Source organism: Crocuta crocuta, unplaced genomic scaffold, assembly GCF_008692635.1.
Source record: "Crocuta crocuta isolate KB4526 unplaced genomic scaffold, BGI_CrCroc_1.0 scaffold130, whole genome shotgun sequence".
NCBI lineage: Eukaryota > Metazoa > Chordata > Mammalia > Carnivora > Hyaenidae > Crocuta > Crocuta crocuta.
This window is the reverse complement of record NW_027527920.1, coordinates 13,303,871-13,312,830: the sequence shown is the minus strand read 5'-3', so window position 1 is coordinate 13,312,830 and position 8,960 is coordinate 13,303,871. Positions and strand designations below refer to the sequence as shown.

Below are 8,960 nucleotides of genomic sequence, written 5' to 3'. Positions count from 1 at the left end.
AGGTGGGGGGGGGGGGGTGGGGGGGTGTGTTTGTGTGCACTTGCGTGCACACAGGTGTATTTATGTACTGCAAAATTCTTTAGTTTACCTAAGAGATAACGTTTGTCTCAAAAGTATGTTAATTAAAATCTATCCATCTCAAGAGTTTTCTCTTCAAGGATAAAGTAGAGGGTCTCCAATCACTGCCCCTTCCTCTACAAACCACCCCTCCCAAAGGGACTTTACTGTCTACCTCCCTCCCTCCGTCCCTCTCTCTCTCTCTCTCTCTATCTCTCTCTCTCTCTCTCTCTCTCTCTCTCACACACACACACACACACACACACACACACACACACAGCAGTTTCTCTCCTGTATATTGAAATAAAGTTTTTGTAGTTATCTTCAGTAAGCAGCAGTCGGCATTTGATTTGGCAGGAAGATGGGTGAAAAGAAATTAGCACACGGAGGTTACAAGAAGACTTCAGTGACTGGGCCAGAGTTCTCGAAGCTTGCTTCCACAGAACTCTAGTGCCACAAACTGGACAGAAATGTTTTTCTAATAAAATAAATAAATAAATGGCTTTCCAACAACTGGTGCTGGAACAACTGAATGTCCACATACAAAAAAAAAAAAGATGAACCTGAACACAGACATTATACCTTGCACAAAAATTAACTCAGAATAGGTCATGGGCATAAACATGAAATGGAAAAATATTAAAAACTTCTTGAAGAAAACATAAGAGAAAATCTACGTGACCTTGGGTTTGGTAATTCATTTTAAATACAACATCATTAGCACAGACTTGAGAGAAAAAACTGATAAGCTGGACTTTATTAAAATTAAAACGTCTGCTCTGTGAAAGACACTGTTAAGAAAATGAAAAGACAAACCTGGAAGACTAGAAAGAAAATGAGAAGATGAACTAAAAAAAAGTACTTGTAGAACATGTCTGATAAATGCTTCACATCCAAAATACAAAATAACCCTAAGAGTCAATAACTTTTTTTTCAAAAGGAAGAATAAAAAGGGGACAAGAGATCTGAACAGACACCTCACCAAAGAAGATCTACAGATGGCAAATAAGCCTACGAAAATGTGCTCAACATCATATGTCATTAGGGAATCACAAGCAAAAACAAGATACTACAACTATTAGAATGACTACATCCAAAAAACTGACAACATCAAATGTAGGCAAAGATACAGAGCAACAGAAATACTCATTCGTTGCTGATGGGAATGCAAAATGGTGCAGCCATTTTGAAAGACAGTTGGGCAATTTCCTACAAAATTAAACATAGTCTTAACATATGACTCAGCAATTATTTATTTACGTAGGTATTTATCCAAATGACCTGAAACTTATATCCCCACAAAAATCTGTAGATTGGAAGCAACCAACATGTCCTTTACAAGGTAAATGGATAAACAAACTGGTTCATCCAGACAGTGGAATACTAGCCAGTGATAAAAAGAAACAAGTTATCAAGACACAGAAAGACATGGATGAGTCTTAAGTGCACACTGCTAATGAAAGAAGCCAGTCTGAAAAACCTACCTGCTTCATGACTCAATTATATGACATTCTGAAAAGGCAAAACTATAAAGCTGGAAAACACATGAGTCAATGGTTGCCAGGAGTTTGGAGGGTGAAGGTGAGTACGTGAAGTGCAGTGGCTCCTAGGGGATGTTGAAGCTATTCTGTGTTACTGTAAACTAGATGCAAATTAGAAAAAAATTACTTAGGAGGACTGAAGATGCCCGAATGGAATACAAAATGTGACAAGCAACCAACTATATTGCAAATGTGCGAACCTCACTGAAGGGAATGGGGGGAAATGGTACTGACTGAAGCAACTTTGGAAATGAGCAGAATCCGTAACACCAAAGTAAAAAGGAACTGTACATATCACTGTGCTCCAGTTGATAAAGCTGTTTTCCTTGGGGATTTGGGTTAAAAAATCTGATACTGCTATCCATGTATACCAGAATTAAACAATTAGTAAATGGATGATAATGTCAGGAACCTCATTTCTCACTGTTGAAGTGAGAATTTACAGATAAACAAGGGGAGAAAGCTAGAATGATCCATGTAGTGATAAATTAGAGTTGAAGATACTAGTACCAACTTACGTTTGTTGAGTTTAAGGTAGATACAGATGGTTACATATAGAAAAATTTAAAGATGTGTATAACACATACATTTCCTTGCTCTTTCACAGCTGAGAGAACCTAGAAGCAATGGCATCCCAATAGCAATGAGCACACTTAATGCCCATATTTTGGTTTCTAATACTAATTCTCCAGTGAAGGGAACCAAGGCTGTTTGGAAAAATGGCAGATTCAAGGACTGCAGCAGGAAATATACAAGATGAGCCTGGAGCATCTTGTAGTGCCAGAGAGNAGAAAAAAAAAAAGCGGAAAAAAAAAAAAAAAAAAAAAAAAAAAAAATCTAACTTGATATATCACAGGACACAGGAGTCAGCTGAAAGAGTTCCCAGTAGCTAAAGCTAAAACAATTTGAGCAATAAAGTTATACTGGATTATAATCCAAAGTATGAAACAAATATCCATGAGCCCATACTAACCTAAATGGCTAAATAAATACTAGGAATAAATAAATAAGGAAAAGGCACAAATCCACTCTGACAAATTCCAAATTACTTGTGTAGATACTCTATCCTCAAGGATAGAGGTACATAACTCTCAACTCCTTAAGTGTGGGCTGCACATAGTGACCTTCTTTCATAGAGAACAGCATGGAAACAGAAGGAAAGAGTAACTTCACAGGGGAGAAACCTGACAAACACTACTTCAGCCGGTGATCAACATTAACATTAACAGTGATATGATGACCCTTGATATAAGATGATGAAAATGGCATTTTTACCTCGATAGTCTTCCTTCAAAAAAAATATTACCCTAATCATAAGGAAAACATCAGACACATTCCAACTGAGGGCATTCTACAAAATATCTGACAAGATAATCTTCAAAACTGTCAAGGTAACCAAAAACAAAGATGTCTGAGGAACTGCCACGGGACTACTAAATGTAGTGTGATATCCCAGCTGGGAAGCTGAAACAGGAAAGGACGTAAAGGAAAACCTGAGGAAATCTGAATAAACCATGGACTTTAGCTAATAATGTATCAAAGTTGGTTTATTCACTGTAAGAAACATACTAATGTAAGATGTTAATAAAAAGAGAAACTGGGTATAGAGAATACAAGTACTCTCTGTACTATTTTTACAATAATTCTGTAAATCTAAAACTATTCTAAAATTAAAAGTTTAGGAGTGCCTAGGTAGCTTAGTCGGTTAAGCATCTGACTTTGGCTCAGGTCGAGCCCCGTCTCGGGCTCTGTGCTGACAGATCAGAGCCTGAAACCTGTTTCAGATTCTGTATCTCCCTCTCTCTCTGACCCTCCCCTGCTCACATGGTCTCTCTTTCTCTCTCAGAAATAAATTTAAAAAACATTGCGATTAGTGGCTACCTAGTGTGGATTGACTGACAAAACAAATGTCCTGGTTTACATAGGAAGAACGCAGAATATGCAAAATCTCTATATCAAGTCTTTCATTATGGATAATATTTTTTTCATTTTTCAGTTTTTTATAAGTTTATTTATTTTTGAGAGAGAGAGAGAGAATGCATACAAGCAGGGGAGGGGCAGAGACACAGATTCTGAAGCAGGCTCTAGGCTCTGAGTTGTCAGCACAGAGGTCAACACAGGGCCCTACCCCTCTATCCATGAGATCATGAGCTGAGCCAAAGTCTGATGCTTAATCGACTGAGCCACCCAGGAACCCGGAGAGAATGATAAATTCTTAATCTTAATCTATCAAGTACCAACATCAATTCCAGAAAAATATTCAAACAGTTATTTACTCCAGGTTCAAGCAATATATTCTAACTAATAGAAAGCCTTTCTGGTATGAGGGATTAGCGGGTTTCTTCTCTAATTTCCTCAATCTGACTCCTGGGCTCAGCCCATACAAATGGGTTGTTAGTCGCCAGCTCTGTGAGGACAGTCTGAAAAAGGTGCCCTCTCTCCTTCTCTTCACCTTGCCCTTTGCATTCTTTTGCTCTGCCTTTTCTTTTGTTCCTTCACTCCACTTCCTCTCCCCAAATCCGTCCATGCCTCTCCTTTGATATATACAGAGCAAGTTTCTTTTGTTCCATCTCTGCTCCATGTTCAAGTCCAAAGAATGGAGGAGAAAATGGAGAGGACTAAAAGGCAATCAAACTCTATACCCAGAAATAGTTAACTTCCAGTAGCAAATCTTCTCTTATGTTATTGAGCCAATAGGGAAGTCCTCCAAAGGCCTCCTTCTACAACCCAGCCTCAGCAAGGGCCAGTCTTCAGCAAAGGAGGTGAGGACAGGAACAAGAAGGACCATCACTATAGATGCCATTTCTAGAAAAATAGAAATATTTTATGTGTAAATTTTTGAGGCATGGAACCTATACACATATGATTACAGAATTTTCAATCAAGAAAACTGCTCCTGGTTTATATAATACGTGGAATATGGATCATTATTCTGTGATGTTCCCGGAAGTGACCCAGAGGGACCTAACCACAATAACAAGCCTGAGACTCACCTCCTAAAATTAAGACTCACCATGCTGGTTTTAACATGTTCTTGCAGAATAGAAACCATAGCTCAGAGGGCTTCCTGGGCTTTTCCACATTTTCTGATCTTATGGGACCAAAACTCCCCAAAATCTAGGCAGCTTGGTATTTCCTATGGCTTTTACTACCATTATTTAATCGCAGTCATTGTCACATGGTTCCAGAACGTAAGCCCTTACTTCTCCCTAAAGTAACTGGTCTGATCTTTAACAAAGGAGGCAAGACTATGCAATGGGAAAAAAAACAGTCTTTTCAACAAACGGTGCTAGGAAACCTGAACAGCAACATGAAAAATAATGAAACAGGACCACTTTCTTACACCACACACACACACACAATTAAAATGGATTAAAGACCTAAATGTGAGACCTGAAACCACAAAAATTCTAGAAGAGAGCACAGTCAGTATTTCTCTGACATCAACCTTAGCAACATTTTTCTAGTTATGTCTCTTGAGACAAGGGAAACAAAAGCAAAATACATTACTAGGACTACATCAAAATAAAAGGTTTCTGCATAGGAAAAGAACTATCAACAAAACTAAAAGACAACCTGCTAATTGAGAGAAGATATTTTCAAATGACATATCCAATAAAAGGTTAGTATCCAAGATATGTAAAGAACTTATACAACTCAACACACACACACATACACACACACTCACACAAATAATTTTTAAAAAATGGGCATAAGACACGAACAGACATTCTTCCAAAGACATACAGATGGCCAACAAACACATGAAAAGATGCTCAACATCACTTATCACGGAAATGCAAAAACCACAATGAGATATCATCTCACACCTATCAGGATGGCTAAAATGAAAAACACAAGAAACAACAAATGTTGCCAAGGATGTGGAGAAAAAGGAACCCTCATGCTGTTGGTGGGAATACAAACTGGTGCAGCCACTGTGGAAGACAGTACTGCAGTTCCTCAAAATATTAAAAATAGAATTAACATATGTTCCAGTAATTCCGCTACTGGGTATTAACCCAAAAATACAAAACACTAATTTGAAAAGATATATGTACCCTTATGTTTAATTCAACATCATTTACAATAGCCAAGATACGGAAGCAACCTCACTGTCCATTCATAAATGAAGATGTGGTGTGTGTGTGTGTGTGTGTGTGTGTGTGTGTATACACTCAGCCATAAAAAAGAATGCAATCTTGCCATTTGCAACAACATAGATGAATCTAGAGGGTACAGTGCTAAGTGAAATAAGTCAGAGAAAGACAAATACCATATGGTTTCATCCATATGCAGAATTTAAGAAACAAAACAAATGGACAAAGAAAAAAGAGACAAACCAAAAACAGACTCTTCACTTTAGAGAATCATGGTTGCCATGCATAGGATTGTCAAATCACTATATTGTACACCTGATACTACCATAATATTGTACATTAACTAAACTGGAATTAAAATTAAAAGGAAAGAATATAAACTGATGTGTGTTAAGTCATCAAATTAAATGATTTTTTAAAGAACAGGAGAGACTGGCCATCACAAAACATTATTTCTTACCCATCATCATATACATATTCACTAACTTTATATGGTCCAAAGTTGATGGAAACTTAAAGGACAAAAAGTAGGGGGAATCTATCTCACTGCCAAGAAGATGAATGATGTTACCTATAAAATAAATTCAAGGACATGCCATACTACAATCCAAACACTGTACATTTCCCTTATAGTCAGGTTTTGTGCTTTGCTGACAGACAGGAAGGCATGAGGTAGGAGGCACATCCCCGGCAAACTGTATGACCAAAAAAAAATAAAAATAAAAAAGCCAAGGAGCTCTTGGGTGGCTCAGTCAGCTGAGTATCAGACTCTTGATTTTGGCTCAGATCATGATTCCAGGGTTGGTGGATTGAGCCCTGTGTCCAGCTCCACGCTGAGCATGGAGACTGCATAAGATTTCTATGTTTCCCTCTCTCTCCCTCTGCCCCTCTCTCCCACTCGCACTTTCTCTCAAAAAAAAAAAAAAAGGGAAGGAAGGAAGAAAAGAAAGAAAGAGAGAGAGAGAGAGAGAAAGAAAGAAAGAAAGCGAGCCAAGAGAACCATGGAAGCTAAATTCCCAAGTGGAAACAGGCCACAGAAGGAAGACAAGCCACAAGGGACCCCTGAACCTAAAGTCCACTGCCCTGTGCAAATACAGCACAGTGGAGAGTCTCTCCTGTGTCTATGAGGGGCAACTCTCTAATAATATGGTACAGCATTCTTATATACATATTATCTACCTGATAACATACGAAATTTATTTGATTAAATACTTGGGCTATACCAAAGTCTATGCTAGAGACATTACCCAAATTATCCCATTTAATCATCACAGCAACCCTACGAGGTAGATAGTATTATTCCCAGGGAAAGCACAGTGGGGAAACTCCCCGAAAAGAATTCGGTGAACGTGAACTCGCAGGCTCACACTGAGGTTCAAGGGAAATAGATTCGTGCTGGGGACGAGCCAATCATCCTAACTGGCCCCAGGGCCATCTCACCAGGGACTGGCTGCAGCAGAGTTGGATCGAGGCACTGCCCAAACCCGGGGCCCCCTCACATCTGGATTCTCGGCGGGGCTGGGGGAGGGTAAGTAACTCATCTCTGAAGAGGAGCCCTCAAAACAACAGAAGTCTGAGTTCCATTATAAAATACACCAGAAGTCTACTAATGGACCTTGCAGTAAAATATCTTACTTCGGTTTAGTCTGCAGTTAAGCGCCACAAGTTTTGTTANCCTCCCGGTGAGCACCATGGTCACAGGTCCCCGCGCCTCGTGGCGCTCGACGGCTGCCCAGGTGGCCTGGGCCGCCTCAGGGGTGCGCCGCTGAGACCAACCTCCCCTGGGCGCGTCAGTGGCTAGCAGCAGCGCGGAGTCTGCGCAGTGCGCGCTGACCAGTGCGGCGCCGGAAGGATGGTGGCTGCGTGCTGCCTGACGCCGTGTGAGGATAGCTGCGCATGCGCCTGGCTCAGCTCGCGTAGCCCGCGGGCTGACCCGTGTACCTCCCCAGCGGGGCGTGTGAGACTTACTATTACGAATGGCCTGAGTGTTACGTGGGTGTAAAATCCATTTCACGAGAGAAGATGGAACCCAAGGGAGCGCTTAGCTGCCAATATGCAAAAACAGTGCTGGACATAAGCTACGGCGGGCTGGTGACGAGGGTGGCCAGCTGAAAAGCTTACTGTCCTGTTGCTTGGAAGTGCCCACCGTGCCTCTAAGTGCGAGATGCTCACCCACCTGCATGTCACCGCCCTGCTGAATATCTCACAGGGAACCTCTGAAGCCTAAAGGACCTACCTGCACAATAAATGGATCCTCGTGGAAGACAGCCAAATGGCTGACTTTAGCTCTCACTTTGAGGAAGCGCTAGACTTCATTGACCATGTCAGTGCATTGGGAAGCAACATCGTGGTCCACTTTGAAGCATGGATCTCCCATTGAACTACCATCTGTGTGGCTTACCTTGGGAAGACAAAGTAGTTCTGCCTCAAGGAGGCCTTCAATTAGGTCAATCAGATGACTGTGTCTAGGCCAACTTTGGCTTCCTGGGTAGCAGCTCCTGCAGTATGAATCTGAGATCCTGCCTCCCATGCCCACCCCACAGGCTCCCTCCAGCTGAGAGGAAGCAGCCAGCTCTTAATTTACAGCCTTCTTGCAGACTCTGAGCCCTGATGTGCAACGTTCCTACTGCACATTTCCCACTTAAATGAGGGTGCCCATGCCCACCAACTTGATGGTCTCAGCTCCCTAGGAGCCCCATAGCCACAGCCACATCCTGCTAAAAACTGTGATGGGGGAAACAGCCCAGCCCCAGGAACAATCATGATTTTGTTTTTAAAAAAATTTTTTTTAATGTTTTTTAATTTATTTCTAGGAGAGAGAGAGAGAGAGAGAGACAGCGTGAGCAGGGAGGGTCAGAGAGAGAGGGAGTCACAGACTGAAACAGGCTCCAGGCTCTGAGCTGGCAGTCAGCACAGAGCCCGACGCGGGGCTCAAACCCACGAACCGCGAGATCATGACCTAAGCGAAAGTCGGACGCTTAACCGACTAAGCCACCCAGGCGCCCCTGTTTTTTAAACTCAGGGACATTTCGGGGTACCTAGGTGGCTCAGTTGGTTAAGCTGTGGACTCCTGATTTCAGCTCAGGTCATGATGATCCCAGGGTCCTGGGATTGAGCCCCACATCCAGCTTCACGCTGGGTGTGGAACCTGATTAAGATTCTCTCCACCCCTCCCCTGCTCATGCTCTCTCTCTCTCTCTCTCTCTCTCTCTCTCTCTCTCTCTCAAAATAAATAAATTAACATTATTTTGAATTAAAAAAA

At 41.5% G+C, this 8,960-nt stretch overlaps 1 pseudogene; it reads left to right on the top strand.

Moving 5' to 3' along the window:
- Window positions 1–1,610: 1,610 nt before the first annotated feature.
- On the top strand, window positions 1,611–8,419 carry LOC144216062 (dual specificity protein phosphatase 5-like; annotated as a pseudogene).
- Window positions 8,420–8,960: the final 541 nt, after the last annotated feature.